We start from the raw sequence: 19,458 nt of genomic DNA, 5'->3' as shown, positions 1-19,458 counted from the left end.
GTAAGGCTCATCATCAGCTCAGTGATGAAAATTGAAAATCCAATGACATACATGGATTCATTGGCTTTCCGGTAAAGGACAAGATCAAGTTCGTTAACAGGAATTCTTCTGTGGCTTTATATGGGCCCATTCCACAGAAGTATGAAAGCATTATTTACCATGACCGTTCAAGGTCGTACCATGGACGGGCCTCAGAGCATGGTAAAGGCACAAGTATGGCAAAGTCGGTAGTAGAAGCAGCGAGCCATACCAACATGTCGTTTAGGAAATGCTGTTTGTGCCAAGGAAGAGCATCCGCTGACAAGGTGTTGTACAGTCTCTTTAAATTCATTACACAAGCGACACTTCATGTTAATATTTTCAGTGAGAATCATTGGAAGTGACTGGCCCTGAGCAGCAGAAAGGAAACCCTCATTTTCATTTTTTAGACCAACCGACTTCTTCCAGGCAAATTATTATCATTATTATTAGATCTGATTACTGTTGATGAATTATCAGTTATTGAAGACTACCATGTAAATGTCTTACGAAGGCCTTTAAAACTTTGTTTTGTTGCCTTTGATTATTATAACTGGGAGCTGTGTGGTATCCTCGAGGTGAAAGCTTTCACTCGTCACGCCGAAGACCCGAGTTAGATTTCTGGTGTTCCCCACTGATATTGCTGAAATATTGTTAAAAGCAATACTCACTGACTCACTCTCTGATGGTGACTGGCACGTTACCTTCGCTATATTGCCGGTGAGACGTGAAACGTTAACCCACAATAATCCTAAGGTGTAAATCGATGTTCATTTTGACAGTCATGGGATTATCTGCACCAGAATATAGTTAGAATACAGTTTAGGAATATATTGTAATGATAATTTTATACGGCAATTGGTTAGAGAAGGTCTCCACATTAAGACTGTTAACAGAAGTTCTGAAGGACCCAGTTTAAAGCCGTGTTCAAGACACCATGTATTTATTTCGTTCAAACACAGCTGCAGTTGCCGTTTAATAGTATGCATAATTTCTTACTGCGACAAGAAATTTTAAAATCACCCACAAAAAGTGATCCATCGATTGAATCGTTTAAAACCTTGGATAATCTGTTGATATTGATACTAAAAAAGGCGACATACAAAATACTGCCTTGTCGAACACCCTGATCCTGATTGTAATAGTTTTTCTTTGGGTATTCATGCCTATCATCGGCACTACACGCATGCGTGAGTAGCTATACAATCGTCATTCCGAACCATCCACTCAATGGTTTTAGAATTTCAGTGATACTTTCCACTAAACTTCTAAATGATATCACTACCATTCATGTCTATCATTGACAAGAAGGCAATGGACGGCACGGTGTCTTTACATGCAGGAACCATTCCATGTTGGCTTTACCTTCAGGACTGATGATACTATGTCGAGGAACAAGGCTTCTTGTTAAAGTAATTGTGACGTTGCGGTGTAATTTTGTATCAAGCAAGTGACGGTGCTAGCAGTGTTTGTCTTTACCTCTGTAAAGCTACAGGACCTAAGGGCACAGCACCATAAAACCGTTTGTTGGTCCTGATCTGAATGTATAGGCCCTTTAGTAATTTTCTAGGGGAAAGGCGAAGCGAAGGCGCGTTAAACAACGACCCACCAAACAAACAAGCAACACATTGATTACATTTACTACATTTATCCAATTACAACTGATGTCAAAGCCCGGGATTCTCCAACACATGAAACAGATGGCAGTGCAATTTGGGTTCCACAGCTTTCATTACATTCCACAGCTTTCATTGCAATAAATCTATCTTTCATGGCAGAACACATTCCTGACTAAATTCCATCATGTTTGGCTGTGTTGAGTGAAGGAATCTATGCTTTAAACAAAGCTCTTGTTTGTTTGTTTGTTTGTTGTTTAACGTCATTATCAACAAGAAGTCAGCAAACTGAGCTGACCATCCGATCATACAAGAAGGGATATGTGTAACGTGAATACGTTGTCGCATCTTTGAGGTTGGTAGGGTGCGTGGTAGTGAAGCCCGTGTGAAGCCCATGTGAAGCCCATTTCTGATGTCCCTCGCCGTGATACTGCTGGCGTACATCCTAACACACTCACACTCATCCGAGGAAGTGGTGTAGTCTCGTAGTTGAAGTGTTCACTCGTCACGCTGCATACCCAGGATTAATTCCTGAAATAGGTACACTGTTTGAAGCCAGTTTCTCTTCTAACGTCGTTATGTTCTTGAAGCATTGGTAAAGACGGCGTGAAACCATACTCACTCACGAGGTCTTAAGAAAATACGTGTACAGAAGACATCCAAAAATGACATAATTACAAATTGCACAGACGACACATTAGGTATTTTCCAAATATCTGAGTATTTCTTGCTGGACGAAACAAATCAATTTCATCTTTTGAGTATGAACGACGCATTGATTTAGTTACTATGATGACTGTTTTTTTCATACTATCATTTCAATCCAGAGGTATTCTACCATATGCAGCTTTGTGACAATTGTATGAATATTCAAAGTGCAAATGAATAAAAAATCTTGACAGCATGTACAGAAGGCGATGGCTCATTGGTCAATCTGGTAGAATAATTATTTAGAATTCTTCTGCTGGAGTATGTCATCCGGGTGTCCTTGGTGCTGCAAGTTGGAGACCCACTTTTAGCATTGTCCTTGTGATAGTGCGTGGTGAGCTCGGATGATTAACCGTATTACACTAACCATGGCTTTTGAAATCCCACCAAAGAAAACAAAACGCCCACTTGATATTGACCCTGTTGATACTGACCACAGACCGTCTGCATCGAATGAGTATTGGCCACGTTTCCTTGTAATTGAAACTCCTGACAAGAAACCATTACAGTTGAACCCTTTTGCAGTATCTAGGGGTATTCAAGGTATTGCTGGGGATGTTAAAAACATTAGACGCTTACGTTCGGGTGCAATGCTAGTTGAGTGCGGGAAAAAACTGCAATCAACCAATCTGATGAGTATTAAATCTTTCGTGTGCATTCCGGTCACGGCCTCTGCTCACAAAACCCTAAACACAAGTTAAGGTATTGTCAGAGATCGTGATCGACTGTTTGCTGATATATCAGAACTTGATATAGCATGCAAAATGAAAGATCAAGGTGTCGAGCGTTTTTCAACCCGGAAAAATAATGAAAGTATCCAAACAAACACGTATCTGTTTTCCTTCTCGTCTCCAAATGCTCCTAAGTGAGTAAAGGCAGGTTACTATAACATCCAAGTTGAAACCTACATCCCCAATCCACTCAGGTATTTTAAATTCGAGAAATATGGACACGGTGTATCTACCTGTACAGTGTGCTCACTGTGGTGAGAAGACACACACAACAGAATATTGCGACAGTGGTTTAAAAAAATGCACCAACTGCTCAGCCGACCATTCATCTTCTTCGAATCAGTGTCCAATTTGGAAAGAGCAAATGGCGATTAACAGAATAACGTTTACCCAAAATATCTCTTTTTCTGAAGCAAAGAAACTGGTGAAGAGATCTGACCTTACAGAAAGTTCTGCTACAGTAGCAAACACATCACCTGTATACAGCTCTAAAATTACAAAATCATCCACAATTACATGATTTACAGCTATTAGTCCAAGATTTTACACCATCAGCGATATGTCTCCAAGAGACATATTTAAAACAGACAGATACATTTGACCTTCGTCAATTTAATGCATATCATTGTTTTTCACCTCCGGTTGATAGGGCCACTGGCGGATCCTCCATTCTAGTCAGACAAAACATTATACATAACCTTGTCTCACTTATTACTAATATGCAGGCTGTTACAGAGAGAATTACTTTACATGTAGCATTTACACTACGCTCTCTCTATATTTCGCCATCTTCGACGTTTCAAAAAACTGATCTTCAAACTCTATGATCAACTCCCGCAGCCAAGTATTATAATGGGAGATTTAAATGGGCACAACCCACTCTGGGGTAGTGTAAATACAAACACTAAAGGGAAATTGTTGGAGGACTTTTGTTCTGACAATGATTTATGTATTTATAATGATGGTTCCAACACATATTTACACCCTGGTACAGGGACCTATTCTGCTCTCGACTTGTCATTGACAAATTCAGAACTATTAAATGAATTTGAATGGTCAGTCCACGATGACCTCTGTGGAAGTGACCATTTTCCTACTATACTAAAATCTGTAACTCCATCTGATGTTCCTCCATCATCAAGGCGGAAATTTAACAAAAGGCTAACTGGGCTTTACATGAAACACTGTGTGCTGCAAAACTTAAACCTGAACGTGTTATTGACGTTCCTGATGCTATTAAATGCTTTCCAGATGAACTGAACTCCATTGCTGATGAGTGTATACCAAATTCCTCTACAGTTCCACATATTCGGAGACCATGCTTCAACGATGACCGCAAACAAGCTAGGAAGGCAAGGAAAAAAGCATACCATTATTTCCGTCCCCATCCCATGGTGCATAATTTAAATAAATTTAAAATTTTAAATGCTAAAGCACGGCGTACGTTTAAACAAGGTATGGAACATGGTCCAGAAAATTAAAGGTAAAGGGTACTAAATCTGCTGTTCATCATCTGAAACATGGAGATCAAATGCTTACTGATAAATCAGATATTCCATAAACTGGGTGAAGCCCTCGCTAAACACTCTTCCTCTTCTAATTATGTACCTAAATTCCAGCAGTATCAAAAACAAAAAGAAAAAAGAGCTCATAATTTCAATTCAGATAATGGGGAAGATGATAATGAAACGTTTTGCTATTCATGAACTCCATACTGCTCTTCATCAAGCCCATGATACGGCTACAGGAGCTGATAACATACATTATCAACTCCTGACGCATTTACCTGAATCCTGCCTAGAAACTCTTCTAAATATTTTTGATGATATTTGGACATCGGGTAACTTTCCTCCCTCAAGGCTGTGTCGCCATAGTAGTACCAATACCTAAACCTGGACGTGATATACTCATGCATACCTATCAAAAGGTGAGGATCCTCCAGTTTGTATCCCTTGTGATGGGAGAATTCCTTTCAAGCATATTCTGCTTGACTGTGTTGCATTCTCCATCACAAGGGATATGTATTTTACAGTTAAAACAATGAAGGATCTTTTTACTAGCGTTAGTTCTCATTTAATTATTGGTTTTTTAAAAGAAATTGATTTTTTGGTTGAATTTTCAGCAATATGTTTCTCCTTATTGTCCTCCTGGGAGTGTACGCAAGTCATAAAACATTGAAATTGTACTGCTAGTATTTTGTACTGACATTGAATGTGTACTGCTACTATTTTGCACTGAATGTGTACTGCTACTATTTTGTCTTGACATTCAATGTGTACTGCTACTATTTTGCACTGAATGTGTACTGCTACTATTTTGTACTGCCATTAAATGTGTACTGCTACTATTTTGTACTGGCATTGAATGTGTACTGCTACTATTTTGTACTGACATTAAATATGTACTGCTACTATTTTGTACTGACATTAAATGTGTACTGCTACTATTTTGCACTGAATGTGTACTGCTACTATTTTGTGCTGACATTAAATGTGTACTGCTACTATTTTGTACTGGCATTAAATGTGTACTGCTACTATTTTGTACTGACATTAAATGTGTACTGCTACTATTTTGCACTGAATGTGTACTGCTACTATTTTGTGCTGACATTAAATGTGTACTGCTACTATTTTGTACTGACATTAAATGTGTACTGCTACTATTTTGTACTGGCATTGAATGTGTACTGCTACTATTTTGTACTGACATTAAATATGTACTGCTACTATTTTGTACTGACATTAAATGTGTACTACCACTATTTTATACTGACATTCAATATGTACTAACACTATTTTGTCCTGACGTTGAATGTGTAATACCATGCTTCAGTAATGGTGTGTTGCCTGGTAGATGTTTGTGTTGCAGGATGATCACCAATCACACAACATATACTGTTTAGGTTTTGGTGGGACTTATAATATTTCCCGGTCCCTTATATTGATCTCTCAACAAAAAAATCCGCATGAAACATATATATATATATATATATATATATATACGCTTAGAGCTTTCTGATGACATCTTTACCATGATGTTGTATGATTGCTACCTTTCACTGCTATTCATTTTTGTAGGTATTGCCATTTAAAGCTTTGGTCCTTAACTTGCATTGAGTAGTATATATACATAACGGCTTGTGGTTTGTCGTCTCTGAGTCTCTAAATGAATAGATCTAAATATGAAACAGATCAGACGGTCTCACGAATTTCATACATTTCCTTTTTTTAGTAGGGTGGTTATTGCATTTTGACTTTTTGAATCCAAACAGAGTGAGTGAGTGAGTTGATAGTTAACGTCACATCGGCAATATTGCAGTCATATCGTGACGAGAACGAGTAATTGTGAAAATATAAATGAATTAATAGCACATACATTGTAAAACCCTGCCGACGAAGGACAGTAAAACTAACTAGGACATCACAGAGTAGAATGTAAAACTAGTGAATAGACCTAAAACAATATATCTATAGAGGACAGTACAATATGAAAATGAGCTATAGGTTGCCAACTGCTGAAGGTAGATCACCATACTAAGGACCATGGGGACTTACAGTACATTCGCTTCCTGTATGGACCCTATATGGATTTACATCATCCCTTCAGCTGTTAGCAATTTAGACAAATCTAAAAGAAAACACACTTATTCTACGATTGAAAAGCTGGAAAACTTAAATTTACTTCAAATGTTTTTTTACTTATGTACCCTCTCAGGATGACAATTATTTTACGGTACTTCAACCCCCTTTGAGGGTACAGCCACTAACGGTTTGAGTTACTAATTTAATCTTCCAATTCTAAAATATTTATCTATTTACAGTTCAGTTAACAAATCAAATTCCTTTAAAAATGCAATAATTAAATGAGGGCTTATATTGCTGAAAAGATCCTTCATAGTTTGTGAATTAAAATGCTGATCCCTTGTGATGGAATACTCAACACAGTCAAGTAAGATATGCTTGACTGTGATTCTTTCATTACAAGGGATGGAGAACGGAGGATCCTCACCTTTCAAAAGGTATTCATGAGTATATCTCGTATGGCCAATACGACATCGCCGCATAATGACCTCCTCAAATCTGGACTGACAACCCAAGTGGGTATAACCAATATAAGGTTTTATTGCATGTAATTTATTTACCTCCACTTGGGTGTCCAACCTCTTTTGCATCAGGTCTCGGATATACGATCGAATTGTAGCTTTATAATCAGAGTATGGAATAAGAAGTGGAATCGAGGATTTTTTTAGTGCAGCCTTGGCAGCAAGATCGGCCATTGTGTTGCCAGAAATGCCCACATGGCTTGGTAACCAACAAAAGACGATATGTCGTATTGGCCAGTAGCAAGATTATTATATACTTCAATTATTTCTATTAAAAGTGGGTGTTTACATGACAGGTTTTTAATAGCTTGGAGACAAGAAATAGAATCGGAATAGATAATATACTGTTTATGTCTAGGATGTCTTTCAATATATTTAAGAGCCGTTAATATAGCGTTTGCTTCCGCTGTGAAAATAGAACTATTATCCGGTAATCTGAAAGACATTGTTCTGGGTCCAATGACACTGGCACATGCCACTGGGCCATCATCCTTGGACCCATCTGTAAATAAAGATTTGTATGTATTATAGTTACTTTTTAATTGATTATATTCTTGTTTATATTGTAATTCATTTGTTTCTGATTGTTTAAACCTCGTCAGTGTCAGGTCAACTTCGGGTCTAACTAACTGCCAAGGTGGCGACGAAATTAGACGGGAAGGAGATAAATTGGCTAGCTCAATGCCGCAAGCAGACAGAAAAGGTTTCACTCGAAGTCCCAGAGGCGGAACAAGAGAAGACTTTTAATTGTATAGATGATCACAAAGAGGATTAAAAAACACAGTTAAATGCATGATTGACCTCATTAGAATATAGTTTTGCTATATACTATACGTCGTTGAGTAAGAGATGGCTCATCGGCCTCGACGTAAACTTGGCCTCCTTTACTACTTTGATGGGGGTGCCATTGAAAAATATTTCTGGATCTTTATGTGGTTTATACTTTCTGCAGAAATGCAAGCAATTTGTTTTTGTTATAGAAAATTTAAACCCGTTTTCAAGTGACCATTTTTCAATGTTATTGAGACAAATTTGTAATTGCCTCTCTATTGTATGCATATTTCTACCTCTACAAGAAACACTAAAATCATCCACAAATAGTGATCCATCTACTGAATCACTTAAGATCTTAGAAAGACTATTGATTTTAATACTAAATAAAGTCACAGACAAAATACTGCCTTGTGGAACACCCTGATCTTGATGAAAGTAGTCTGAGAGGGTTGATCCCACACGTACTTGAAACTGTCTGTCATTTAAAAAATTAGATATAAACTGAGGCAAGCGACCTCTCAACCCAAAAGAATGTAAATCTTTCAAAATACCATGCCTCCAAGCAGTATCATATGCTTTTTCGAGATCAAAAAAGATTGATACTGCATGTTGTTTTTTAATGAAAGAATTTTTAACAAATGATTAAAACGTACCAAGTGGTCATATGTGCTTCGGTTTTCACGAAAACCACATTGTATACCAGTAATCAGATTGTTGGTTTACAAAAACCAAACTAAGCGGTTATTTACCATTCGCTCCATGGTTTTGCAAACGCAGCTAGTTAAGGAAATAGGTCGGTAATTCGATGGATCTGTATCATCCCTCCCGGACTTTGGAATAGGAACAACTATGGCTTTTCGCCATGAAGAGGGAAAATATTGTGTTATCCAAATATAGTCAAAAATGCCAAGTAACGTTTCGAGACATGATTCAGGCAAGTGTTTTAAGAGTTGGTAATGGATATCATCAGGTCCTGTTGCAGTGTCGTGAGCCTGTGATAGCGCAGTATGAAGTTCATGTAATGAAAATACCTCATTATAATCTTCACCATTATCAGATTTACAATTCACTGGTTTCTTCTCTTGGTGTGTTTGATAAGTCTGGAATTTTGGATGATTATTTGAGGAGGACGAATGTTTAGCCCAAATTTCATCCAACTTGTTTGCAATATCAGATTTTTCATTTGTTTGTTATTATCATTTTTTAAAATGCTGAATACTACGGGATTTGAAATCCTTGCCTTTAATTTGTTGGATCATATTCCATACCCTTGACATAGGAGTACGGGAATTTAGTTTGGAAACGTAATTTTTCCAAGTATGACGTTTAATGTGTTTAAACGTTCGTCGAGCTTTAGCGTAACTGCTCTTTACATTATTTAAGTTATGAACAGTGGGATGAAGACGAATTTATTTCTCTGCTTTCTTCCTCTTTTTCCTAGCCTGTTGGCATTCATCATTAAATCATGGTTTACGAATATGCGGATTTACAGAGGACTTAGGAACAGTTTTATCAGCTACATGTTTTAGTTTCTCTGAGAACATTTTAACCGGATCAGGTACATTCATGAAAAGGTCTGGTTTAAGTTCCTTAAGGCAGGTGGCCTGAAATAATGGCCAATTGGCCTTTGAAAAATTCCATCTTCTTACAGGCGGATCATCGGAAGGGTTAATATCTGTAAGTACTGTTGGAAAATGGTCACTACCACAAAGATCATAATGGACGGACCATTCAAACTCATTATAAACGTTTGAATCAGTGAGTGACAGGTCTAAGGAAGAATATATTCCCATTGCAGGATGTAAATATGTGTCAGAGACATCATTGAGTATACATAAATTATTATCAGATACAAACTCTACAAGAACTTTCCCTTTACTATTGGTATTAGGACTTCCCCATAATAGGTTGTGTCCATTGAGATCACCCATCACGATACAGAATTTTGGTAATTGGTCATACAAATCTTGAAGATCATTCTCATGGAGAATGGACGAAGGGGAGATATACAAGGAACAAAGAGTAAGGGTTATATGTAAAGTAAGACGAACAGCAACAGCCTCAATATTGGTTTTAAGAGGAACAGGGCTATGAATAATACCGTGTCTCACCAATATGGAAGATCCACCAGTGGCTTTGTCACCACGGGGTGAAAAAGAATGATAAGAATGGTATTTACGCAATTCGAACTTATCATTGTGTTTCAAGTACTTTTCTTGAAAACTAAATGCTGATGGTTTAAATTCCTGTGCTAGTAATTGTACTTCATTAAAATTGGTCCTAAGTCCTCCGCAATTCCACTGGATTAAGGAGTTATTGTCCATTTTATAGCCGGTGGCAGTACTGGGGACCGACTTTTCCCCTCCCGAGGCGAACTGCTTCTATTTCGCGCACAGGGATGAGGAGAGACGTCGATGTCTTCTAAATGTTTTGTACAGGATCACGTGATCCCTTTTGTACTCATCAGATATTTGTCTGCAATCTTCTTTTTGACAAGGATTTTTCACAACAGGAGATATTGTTTGTGATTCAGTCTGGCAAGCTGATGTTGCATGGTGTTTATCAACAGTTGAATCTGATGCAATTAAATTGTGTTTGTCAGCTTTAACCCAGGTGATGTCTGTCTGACATGCAACTGACAGAACAGACTTAGTATTGGGGCGAGCAACAACTGCAGAATATGGTACACCTGATGACCGAGGGGAGGCTACATTAACTAAACGTTTTGCCTCATGATATGTGACATTCTTTTGGATTTTGATTTTGACAATTTCATATTCACGTTTCCAGACATAGCATGTCTTTGACGAAGACATATGATCTCCGAGACAACTGACACATTTTGGAGAAGACAAACAGTCAGAACCTTCATGATCATCTTTACCTGATCTATAGCATGTTGCACGATTTTTGCAGGATTGGGCACCGTGACCAAACTTTTGACATTTGTAACAACGAAGTGGGTTTGGAATATACTGTTCCACTTCGATGTTACAATATCCAGCTTTTATGTACTTTGGGTGTTGGGGTTGAGAAAAAGAAATTATGTATGTGTTTGTATTTACAGTATTTGCAAGCTGTTTTGTGGCTATGAGGGTAGCTGACTGTTTTGCTGTTTTACACTCTATGAGGAGAAACCCTGATCTAATTTTTCTAACAGCTTGGGCATCACCAACAAGTCCATAAATTGCTTTTGATGTGGCAAACGGATTTAGCTTGAGTGGTTCACCATCAGTCGAAGATACAGCAAAAAATCTACTCCATGTATCTGGATATCTGTTTATGATATTTTCCTCATCAGAGGACAAACGCTCATCTAGTGCTCGTTTATGTTTTTTGGGTTGAGCCATGGTTAATAATAGAAAGTTCACCATCCCAGCTCCTTACCCTCCACCGAGTATCACATGGACAATGCTATACACCAGTGGGTCCCCGACTGGCATCACCAAGGATACTGAAATGGTATACACCAGCAGAAGATTAATAGAAAATTAATCGATCTACCAGATTGGCCCATGAGCCACCGCCTTCTGGGCATGGGACTCTAGGCAAAGTTAATAACATCACTTTTCAAATCTACAAGTGTTATATGAGTGAAAAGCCAAGACCAAAATTGAAACAATACAAAATCAAATTTGTGAAATTACATAATCCACGCACAGGGCTTGGCATGACCAGCGGATTGGACAAACCGGGCTCATTCGACCACCCGTCTAGGCGGTGTATTGAGCAACAGGAACACGATTGCAGGCCCATATTGCCCTCAACCACCAGGATCCCCCCCTCCACCGAAACAGGCAAACGGGTTGGTGGACCAAATATCCCCCGGGTCCACTACGGGGGTGTTGGCGAGCTCTTGGCGTTACCAAGCACCCACCACGAGGAGGTGGCTCGCCACGGGTGCCCCAAACGGAGATACTGGTCATGACCAGTAAGTACAAAGAGACAGTCTGAATGGGGATGTACATGTATCTTTGTAAAAAGATGGTGTTTGCTTTCAGTTTAGACAATCGCCGCTAAACGAGACAGGGCGAGCTGTTTAAAGCACCAGGCTAGTGATCCAGTGACCTTGAGATGTCGATATCGAGGTGTTAAAAATACCCTTGGACTCAACTTGCATGTAGATGCTTTCAATGATGTCACAACCCCTTGTGTACAGTACACAAGTCTGTGCGTTTAAAGGAATGCATGGGCCCGTTAGTAAATGACCAAATGGTGACATGAATACATGTACTTGCAAGTAAAGGTAGACAAGTATGTTCCCCAGTCCACCCAGCTGTGAATGGGTACCTCGTAAGGATGAGAAAGCCACATTAACTCGGTGGTTGCAAGAGTTGTATGGTCCCTCGGGAGTTGAGGTATACTCTTCAAACATGAATTGGAACTGTACTGTCAATGTACGATTGTCGAAATTGGGAGATATATGGGATTGAATCAATGTTGAGACAATAATAATGAATGTTTAGAGAATGCATCACCACATGGATTTCATTCAAAGCAAAGCTGTTCGTTCACGTATTCCCCTGGTAAGGTGACTGGAGTATGACATGAAAATTTCATGTTTACAATTTTCAGTCAGTAGTGTGTGATTTCACTCTGAAAACCCTGACCATGCACAGATGCAAGAAAATTACAGGAAAATGGTCTACAGTGATTTATCGACCTGCCTGTTTGAACCGCTAACATTCAGACATCCCGTGCACGTGTAGTAGGCTCCCACGTTGTTCAAGTGTTTCTCTTGCATTGTGCTTGCGTGTGGTGATAACGTGAAGTGATGCTTCGTACACAAAATGAATGTCATTGTAACGTTCCCTAGTGGGTTTGCTTTCTATCAGACTTCAAATTTCAATTTCCCCTACTTTTTTAAGAGTATATGTCGTGCCGATGAGATTGAGAAAAAAACAAAACAAAACAAAACAAATCGCCTTTGACCAGCTGACCTGGATATCGGTCTCATGCAAATAATAACTAAGACAAGCTTGAAGAATCAAAGAATGGGATATTAAAAGGAATCAACGCCGAAACGTATTTCTATGCAATGATAAAGAATTTGTCATCCATAAAACTGTATGCTACATCGTGAATGAAGAAGCGTTTTCTCAGACCACAAAGACTTATATTCTACAATAGAAACACTGAGATGGGCCAGAGAGCTAATGACCATGGATTCCTTTGAACAGAGCTTAAACTATGGTCAAACTATGGATACTGTATCAGTAACATCCACAACAGTGCAGTCTCTAAATTTGCCTCATTATCTGCTAGCGAGGTCTTTATCATCCTCTTAAAAGACTGACTGACACCTGTAATGGCCTCTGTCCATTATGTCGGTCAATTTAGCTTATACATTTGATATATTCCGACAAACTGTCACCGTGACAAATTGGGGGAGTGGTTTCCCTTGTTATTTTTTCCATCTAATGTTGATATTATTCGAATCCATTTGTTGAACCCAAACAACAAATGATGTTTCTTTAGGCAACGTCATCAAACATTCATTCAGTCCACGTGTTTGTAACCTGACTGTCAACGTGAATGTTGTCGATTCTGATCGTAAATCTTGACTGTAATTCCAGCACAACAGCAATTTTATGTCCACTATGAATTATATTTGCATAACGTCCATAGAGTACACATATTACTCTTCATGTTTTGCAACAGCTTGCTTCCACATTTGCAGTAAACAACGAGGCTGCAGTACACAACACGTACACAACGCTGTTGTCTGGACATACACAGTCTTAGTGGTACGCCGTCTTTGAGATACACTTTAAGGTAGGTTGTAAATTCTGCTTTATGTGCCAACGTGGCTGTTTTCTAGGGAATGAAATGAAAAGTCACCGTTAACTAATTGTGGAATTCGGCGAGGAACTCTGTAGTAACTGTGTGTACCATCATCAACGTCTGAATGAGTGGTATAAATCCCGTTTGGGTCCATGCAAATAGCCAAAGCACTGTAAGTCCTGTTCTTGGAGGGTTCTTACTCCTGGTGCGAGTAAATAACAGGCTTGGATTAATATCCCTTGCTATGTCGCACGAGACCATGTAATTCTTTAAAATACCGCACTTCCCAGCAATTCTCACATTGTTTTTCACATCGACGAAGTTCACTGCCAACCAGGGTGCACTTATAAATAGAGGAGACGGTGACAACATCATCATTAGGCAGTGCCGTCATATGGCCAATATGCAGATTTTAAAACGCTTTGAAGCGAAACTCTTGGCCTGTCGGAACATTATGCGTGATAAGTGCCTTCCCAGGAGAAAAGCTGACGATGATGGGGGAATATTTTCAGACAATTTAGAATTTGCGGGTGCAACCAATTTTGCTGGTGAGGCAGGAGGGAGGCAGGAGGAGGGTATAACAGTATGCAGTGCTGCTACGAAGTAATTTCTTCGCTCCATGAGGGAAAATGGATATCAGCGATACTATGATTGGGGCTCACATTCATATCGGATTGCATGGAAACTAACCAGATGGAACATAGTTAGTATTTAAAGTGTGATAGTACACAATTAATAAACATCGAGAGCTTTTTCAATTCTGCTCTTTTCTTTGTACACATTAGTTGCTTCAAGATAGCCAGATTTTACCATTTGAGATATCGTGAAAGAATATATTTTAGTCAAATATTGATGAAGTAACTACATCGCAGTAAATAATGAAGTTCATCGGCTATTGCGGGGGAGTCGCATAATTTACATGTTCTATGTTCTCGTTATACCCTCCCTAATGAAGTTCATCGGCTATTGCGGGGGAGTCGCATAACTTACATGTTCTATGTTCTCGTTATACCCTCCCTAATGAAGTTCATCGGCTATTGCGGGGGAGTCGCATAACTTACATGTTCTATGTTCTCGTGTTATACCCTCCCTAATGAAGTTCATCGGCTATTGCGGGGGAGTCGCATAACTTACATGTTCTATGTTCTCTTGTTATACCCTCCCTAATGAAGTTCATCGGCTATTGCGGGGGAGTCGCATAACTTACATGATCTATGTTCTCTTTTCCTACCCTCCCAGCGGTCAGTCTCATTGGGTCGAAGGTGGTTAGTTGTTTTGAATTTCAGAATTGGCATATAAATATTGGTTGGAAGAAAGACGTAACGTTCAAATGTTAGAGAGTCTTTTATAGTCTTTTAAGAGTCTTGAAGCTGTTATTCATTAAAGACAACCAGCGCTGAGTAAATTGATCTTTTTTAAGACTAGTTCTACCATTAAGACCAGTCATTCAGTGTTAATGTATTCTGGATTTCTGAAAATATTACTAAGACCTAAATGATTTAACGTACATTCGACAAAATGTAACCGCCTATCTTGATAGCCATAGTGCTCTTTTTTGTTGTGTAACAAAGTTATGTAAAGTGTGAGATAATTGAACGCTTAATATGCTAGGTACTACCAATATTTGATCGATCGTTTTACCATCTTAATTCTCAGAGGATACCTTCCCGTTTCTCCGTAGACCATGTAAGCTGGGGTAGATACTTTAAGATTACAGATGATTTTCAGAAACCTCAGATGAACATTTTTAAGATTACACGTGTTCCGAAATAGAACATATGTTTCATTTTAGAAGGTGTTCTACCACCAAATATGACGATTTTAGTATTGGATATACTGACATCATCGTCACCTGCGTATAAGAGAGAAAAAAGGCGTAAAACGGCATTCACTCTCGATATAGACAAACTCAGGATTATCATTTGAAATGTATACCTCAAGATCACTTAAGAACAGTGAAAACAATATTGGTGATAGGTTTTCACCTTGTCTTACACCACACTCACACGGGAAGTAGTCTGACTATTTGTTATTTGCATGCATGAATGATTTAATGTTTTTATACATATTTTCTATTAGGTCAAAAAACCGCCCACGTATACCTTGCTTCAGTATTTTATGCCCCAAACCGACTCTTCAAACGTTTGGAAAGGTCAATGAATGCACGATATAACTTTTGTTTACGTGTTTTAAGAAAACGTTCATCAGCATGATTAGGACAAAGATATTATCGATTGTGGAAAACCCTTTGCGGAAACCATCTTGAACATTACTTAGAATAGCATTACTGTCTAAACTTTAGTCAACCCGGTGTTTAGTACAGAAGTGAATAGCAGCCCAAGATGGTAATAGGCCTGTACGATGAGAGGTCATCCTTTCCCCCCTTATTCTTGTATATAGCTCTGATTATTCTTCCTATCCAAGCTTCTGGCATTGCTCTAGTTTTTAACACGAGGATGAACCAAGGCACACACAAAGGACCAAACACATCAAAAGAGTCAATTAGGTAGTCATTTTCTATAAAGTCGATCCCTTATGCCTTATTTCTTTTAGGATTTTTCACAGCATGTGTTAATTCTAGTTCTGTAATATCATCGTTGAGTATAGAAGTGTCACGTGTTTCAAAAACGATATTATCATCAGTCACAACATCATCTTGTGTACATTTATTAATATCTCTGAAGTGTTTTAAACATCCTCCAGGTTTGGACGAGATGATTCGTGACTACTATCAGCAGGTTTCAAACGTTTCCAACGCTGTTTGACTGAAGATTGTGCTTTATCTCACAACAGACTACTGGCCCGATACCTTTCTTTATTTATACATTTATTCAGACAGCTTTTATAACCTTTAGCTTGTTTTTTTATATATAATATAACTCATTTTGGTAGGATCTGAGTTTCTGAAACTGTTTACGAGCTTTTCTGTATTTTCTCCTTGCTATATGACAATCTTTACCAAACCGGGAATGTTTACACAGTACAAGTAGTACGAGTACGGTGTCGTTCATTCACGCCAAAAGTTGCACATGCACCATCACATAACACGTCAGCAATTTCCTTGGCTAGTATACCTACCGCCTTACAGTCACCTTGACCCTGCAAGACTCTTTCCGCTACACCTTTCACATAGTCGGTACGTTCATTTTCCAACTTACTTACATTCTCAGTTGGTTTACATTGATCGTAACATTGTGGCCGACGCAGTATACGATTATGGGATTCTGTATAAATGATCGTATTTCGTATACCAGTATCACACATTGGGTGGTCACTTGATTGGAGACTGAATGAGACTGGACGATGGACATCTGAGTATAGTGGGGAAAATGATATGACTTTCAAATTAACAAATAAGGGTAGACAGGAAGGGGATGATATAACATGATCAACAAGACTTTTGTCTTTACACGTAGGGCTACCAACACCTTCGTCTCCACCAATTCGATCATTACATATAAGTAGATTTAGACGTTTGCATAATTTTTTTTTTATTTAAACATATTTTATTCAGTGAAGAAAGGGATTAGGAACAAGTTATCCAACTTAGGTAACCCTCTCCCGAGTATTTACAACATGATAGATATAATATACAACAACCAAGGAAGGAAAATGGAAGGAAATATGGTACAGAAGTAGTAGAGGTCTATGTACAAAGATGGTTATTTACTTATATGAAAATATTTACAGCATTCAAGAAAAACGCTTGCTATTTGATATATACTGCTGAACTGCTTTAAATATTGCGTGATTTTGATCATATGATAAGTCCCTGCTGCCATTTAGTAATAGATCTACATTTAAATCATCATCATGTACATGTACGTTTACAAGGTTTAACATCTTCGTTCTATGTACATTATGTAGGAAACACTCAAGGAGGAAGTGATAAACATTTTCACAGAAATAGCCACACATACATTTTGAGTTCATCTTAATGCCAACATGAAATAGATCATAATTCAAGTCACTTACATGATATCTTAAACGAGTATGAATAATATTTGTGAGCTTTCTATTAAAGTTGTTAACTTTTCCCGTATCTTGTGATATTCTTTCCATAGCTTTCTTAAGCTCCAACGGTGTATGCTTAAGGCTAAAGAATGTACTTTCATCTAAGTCTTAATTCATAAAGAGTGGTTTTATCACTACAACAGTGATACATTAAAGTTCCTGATATAGCGTTAAAGTCACCAGTAAGCACAACAGTTTCACTAATGATTAACCATTTAAGTACATCTGCTTCAATATCTTCAAGCACTTGTACATCACAATATTTGGACCCTTCGGGGGGTATTATAAACAATTCCCATTACTACATCATTCTCGGTCTGGAAGAATTTGCCGTGACAAACGATGTAAGAAAAACCCCTGTGAACCAGCAAAACGGAACAAAGACAAGTCTAAAATATTCAAATATTGTATCATTAATAAGCAGAGAGCAAGTTATACAAAGTCACAAGTCAATTTCACAATACCGATCTCAAATACAATACCAATGACACAAAATGTAAGGCAGTTGTTCACAAAATATAGTAAAGCAAACTGACCAAAGACCTAGTGCGAGAGAGAGACAGTTATGCAGAATGAAACACAGCGAGTGGTCTGGCGGCAGTAGATCAGGCGTTGGCAGATGCAGAAAGATATTAACTCCAGCAAATTGTGTGAATGTGTCCCTCACAAAACGGCAACGAACATTTATATACACGTTCAGTCCTTTCCCGAAAGTCCGGGCACGTACGACAGTCGCCAAAACTGTAGAAATCTAAACAGTCTCCAGGAAGTAACAAATAGAAAACCAAGGGCAGACAATTTTCGGACAGCCTGCTACCACAAACTTAAAAATGCTGACCATCTATTATGCGAAATGTGACTTATCATAATTATTTTTCAAAACACTAAATGTTGTGACCCAATAACAATTATTACTTAATTAACAAAATATGCAGAAATTACACACTCGTAACAATAACGATTTATCTTCACCCACAAAACACATTCACTTTCTAGATCTAGTACAGTGGCATATTGAGAATAAGCACTGCGTACAGCTAGTTCAATACCACCTGACCTTCTTTTGAATATAGCTCTGTTTTATGTGAAGAGTATATCCTTCAATATGTAACTCATCAAACTGATCAGGGTTTTTTTTTTCTTGGAACGCTATGAAATCATGATCATCTATGAGTTCTTATAGGTGTGGGTAGTGTAGCTTTTTTCGAAGGCCACAAACATTTAAAATCATAAAGTTTATTGTGGAAGTAGATTTTACTCATCAGTGACTATCTGGGATGAGTGAGTGAGTTAATAGTTAACGTCACATCGGCATTATTGCAGCCATATCGTGACGAGAACATACGTGACATTAAAAAAACAAACATATATGCATATTATGAAGAACCTGTCTACGAAAGACAGTAAAACCACTAGATTATCACACTTAGTATTTAAAACTAGCGTGGAAACTTAAAAAAATAATAGTATAACTATTTGGACAGAACATTATAAAACCAGGCCATAGATCGCCAGCAACCGAAGGTAAATGGACCATGAGGACTTACAGTGCCTTTGCTACCTGCATGCTCCCTAACAGGATTTACACCTCGGCTGCTGGCGACTGTATGCAAGACTAGGCACACTTTAAAATGACACATATTCTACGACTAAAAAAGTTGAAGAATAAATATGACGTCAACTGTTTTGGGACTTACGTACCCTCTCA

General features: G+C 38.2%; 1 protein-coding gene across 2 annotated transcripts in view; it reads left to right on the top strand.

Annotated features, from left to right (window-relative positions):
• Positions 1-13,589: 13,589 nt before the first annotated feature.
• LOC137259851 (sodium- and chloride-dependent glycine transporter 2-like) overlaps positions 13,590-19,458 on the top strand; it is a 44,715-nt gene continuing 38,846 nt past the window's right edge. Inside the window, exon 1 of one of the 2 annotated variants that reach the window (XM_067797477.1) lies at positions 13,590-13,727. The gene's annotated coding sequence lies outside the window, so the exon portion shown is untranslated. The remainder of the gene's footprint in view (positions 13,728-19,458) is intronic. The other variant, XM_067797480.1, reaches the window with a different exon arrangement.

The sequence above is a fragment of the Haliotis asinina genome, chromosome 13 (genome assembly GCF_037392515.1).
Source record: "Haliotis asinina isolate JCU_RB_2024 chromosome 13, JCU_Hal_asi_v2, whole genome shotgun sequence".
NCBI lineage: Eukaryota > Metazoa > Mollusca > Gastropoda > Lepetellida > Haliotidae > Haliotis > Haliotis asinina.
The sequence above is the reverse complement of the archived record's forward strand: the minus strand, read 5'-3'. Positions and strand labels throughout refer to the sequence as shown.